Raw genomic sequence first — 4,013 nt, 5'->3', positions numbered from 1 at the left:
TTTTCTCACCATTGATCAGGCTATTTAGATGTTCTGATTCCTCATGATTCAGTCTAGGAAGGTTATATATTTCTAGGAACTTGTCCATTTCTTCTAGGTTATTGAATTTGGTGGCATATAGTCTTTCATAGTGTTCTAATATGATCCTTTGTATTTCTGTGATTAGATGGGTGTTCTTGAACACTACTGACAACACGGTTCTGACAGGATCTAATGACAATGGATGGTGACAATTATACAACAGATGCTTCTCAACTAGTACTTTAAATCTGCAGACTATATTAGAGGAAGTCATGTTATACAGCCCCGTGATGGTACCCAGGACATCATGAATGACCATGAAGACACAAATGGTTGAAAAGAAAGTTTCAGAGAACAAACAGGCTAAATTGCAAAAGCTGGCAAAAAAAAGTGTTCAAGAATGGGCATGTGAGTTCATCAGTTTTATAATATCTGAAACAAATGAAAGATGTTATTGAGAGAAATGGAAGACAAACACTGGAGAAGACATTCTATTCTCTCTGTCTCTACCTTAGGCTTTGACGGTTATATAAAACCTCTAAAATTATACCTTCAGAAATTCAGAGAGGCAATAAAAGGAGAGAAAGGAATCAGTGGAACAGTTATAGCTACAGATGGACTAAGTGAAGAGCCAACAGAGGAGGAGGCATTTACTAACTAGTCACCAGCTGGCTGAATAACTGCAGATGGTCAACAACAAAATGTTATGGTTCACACAACACCATATCACCAGATTTCTGGTGTTCAACAAATTTAGTTTTCATGATGTGATGACATGATAGAATGGGGAATATAGAGAAGCAAGAAAGTCTGTATGATTCCAAAGCAGAGACATTAGAAGGAAATGACCAGTGAAAAGATGTTTCTTTGTATATTAAATAGCTGTAATGTAGCTTCCTAATGCTTGACTATTTAAGGTTTTAATTCTGACTATGAATCTTTTTCATGAACAATTTTGAAGAAAAATTGGATTTTAAAGGTATTAAAATATTTTTGTTTTGTATGTGAGTTTGTTGCTCTGTGTGACTCCTGTGTGCATTGTATATTGCAATTCTCTACTGTCAGAGATTTGTAGAGAGTTTCTTATTTTCATGTTGAATCACGTTACTTTTATAATTCAAGTAAGCAGCTGGAGTAATTCATGATGTTTGGCCTTTAATAAAATATACGGGTTGAGTTCAAACAAATTATCATATCCTATTAATTATTCCCACAACATTTCTCACATTTATTGTTTTTTTCAACAGCTTTATTGAGATCTAACTTATTTACCATAGTAATTCATCTATTTTAAGTGGCTTTTGGTGTGTCCACTGAGTTGTGCAACTGTCACCACATCCATGTTATAGCATATTCATCACTCCAAAAAGGAACCTGGTACTCTTTAGCTATCACTCCCCACTCTCACCATCTCCTCCAGGTTCAGTCAACCACTAATCTACCATCTGTCTCTATTGATTTCCCTATTTCAGACATGTTGAATAAGTGGAATAATTTCATATGTGGCCTTTTGTGACTGGCTTCTTTTATTTAGCATAATGTTTTTAAGGATCATCCATGCTATAGCATGTATCAGTATTTTCACATCTATTCTTTATTTTCCATTATCAATCTCCAGTGAACTCTAGGCTCTTATTGTATATTTCTTGTGTCTAGACCTATGCATTTATCTCCCATCCCACCTGGCTTTCCCTTCTGTAGAACAGATTTTCAACCTGTACTATAAGTTTTTTGGAATAAGTCCTGCCACATCTTCAGAAGCTTTGATTCACTAATTATCTTTGCTCTCTTTTGTTCTGTTTTTTTTTTCCTGTTACACAAATTCTTTCTCCAAGGATGATTATATAAATATGGTCATTTTTCTCCCAAGTTAAAAACTAGATGTTATGACTTTCTCAAACTCTTAGCTTTTGCCATCTTCTCCTGTCCTGAAATGTTTAAAGAGTAGTCTATTCTCATCATTTCTTCTATGTTACCTCACATCTGCTCTTTAACTTGTATCTTCTGAACAGAAAATGCTCCAATAAAAAGGACTGAAACACAGATGATAAATATTATATATATTTTTTGTTTTTTGTAAATAATTAGCTTCTTTGTGATATTTGGTATGGTTTCTCCTTCCTTCTCATCTGTCATCCTGCCATTTTCAGTTGGTTCTTTTTCTAATTTTAAGTCACTTTCGTAGTCTTCTTAAATAGATTCCTTTCCATCTATTCCCATAAAGGAAGACATTTCTATGGGTTCCGTCATTTGCCCTCTCCTCTTCTCACCTTTACTCCTGTTTCTTGAGCAATTTTATCTATATTCATGGCTTCAACCATTGCCCAATGCTTGCCTCTCACATGTGTGTTTTTAGCTCCGGTTTCCTACTTTGGCCATACCACAATCAAAATCAACTTCACTTGGGACAGCTGCAGCTGGATGCATCAAGGATACCTCAACGTGCATATTCCTGAAATAGAATTCCTTTCCTTTAGTCCTGCATAAGCTCCACACCTATATTTTATATCTTGATAAATGATTTGTCAGAAAATTAAAGATATTCTACAAATCACTCTTAATTTCCCATATTCAAAATCAGTCACTATGTTTTGTTACCTTAAAGACCGTTCTTAAATCTGGACCTTTCTCTTTCTTCCCATTGCTTTAGTTGTGAACATAATCATTTCTCACCCAGATTATTGCAAGGTCCTTGTGACAGTACTTCTGGTTCCTACTTTAGTTCCCTCCAACTTATCCACTACATTGTTGTCAGAGCAACCTTTCTGAAATGAAAAACATGCCACTCTCCTACTTAAATGCCTACAGTGGCTTGTTTTTGTGTCATGGAAAGCTAAACTCAGGGGTTCCAATCTCTATCTGCTGCTCTTTTTAGCCTCATATCTTCCTGCTATCTATCCTTTGCCCCATGCATATGGGCCTCATTGGGTTCCTCAAAATTGTTAAGCTCTTTTATTCCTGTTTTCTTTCACATGCAATTTCTACCTCTCCATGATGTACTTCTTCACCTACACTCTCCTCTTTCATTCCATTTGCTCACTTCCTGTTGAGTTTTTTAGACTTAGTTTGATATAGTTCTGGTATAATTTTTTCTCATCCTGCAGTTTTGTTAGCTGTTCTACTCTGTGCTCACCAAATGCCTCTTGCATACCTCTGTGTGAGTACTTCTATGATCCTGCAATGGACCGCCCACTTCTCTGACTCCCAGTATAGTCTTAACTCCTTGAGAGGGGGAACCATATCTTTCATTTCTATATCCTCAAAGTCTGACCCAGTGCCTAACATGTACAAATGACTGCACAATTAGGTTCAGATCATCTGGACTGCATTTCTATATATATCAAGTTGTGCTTCAGATATGGTTTAAATTAACTCATCTTTAAATCGTTGCTTAAATGCCTTTTCTTGAAAAGCCCTTTCTTCTTTTAACCTAGTTAATCCTGTTGTCAGTAAGGCTCAGTTCAAATCCTACTTTGCTCTGACCTTCCAGTTAGAGTTGATTAAGCTTTCCGATTCCTTGCATGATTAACAATTTGCAATGCTGACTTAGTACTGTTGGTCCCTTGTAAGTTATCTTTTCATTTGTATGGATCTGACTTCTCCAATTGGATTGTATGCTTTTTGAGGGCTGTGATGTGTCTTTATTGTCTTCCCTTAGAGTGCCTAGGAGATTGTCTGACATTCTTCTAGTTTAGTATTTGAGCAGGTTATTTAATGGATTAACTGACCTCTTGGAGCGGAGAATCAGATCCATACTTAGAGTTCACACTCTCTTTGACTATCATTTTCATGGGAGAAAAGAGTTCAGAGAAATGGTCCTAATTAGTCCCATTGTGTCCTTTCAACAATTTCTGAGGCCATTTCACACATGAATAAGTGAAAGGAAGACATAAAATGACCTACTCAAAAGGTTGCAGCTACTCAGTGACAAAATCACCTCACTGTGTGGAATATATTATTAGATAGTGCCCAAAACATTAAGAATAATGCTC

The 4,013-nt window shown here is 36.1% G+C and overlaps 1 pseudogene; it reads left to right on the top strand.

Annotated features, from left to right (window-relative positions):
* Window positions 1–213: 213 nt before the first annotated feature.
* LOC112320642 (nuclear transcription factor Y subunit beta-like) lies at window positions 214–792 on the top strand (annotated as a pseudogene).
* The last annotated feature ends 3,221 nt before the right edge of the window (window positions 793–4,013 follow it).

This window comes from Desmodus rotundus, chromosome 2, assembly GCF_022682495.2.
Source record: "Desmodus rotundus isolate HL8 chromosome 2, HLdesRot8A.1, whole genome shotgun sequence".
Classification (NCBI taxonomy): domain Eukaryota; kingdom Metazoa; phylum Chordata; class Mammalia; order Chiroptera; family Phyllostomidae; genus Desmodus; species Desmodus rotundus.
Note: the sequence above shows the minus strand (reverse complement) of the source record. Positions and strands in the feature narration are given on the sequence as shown.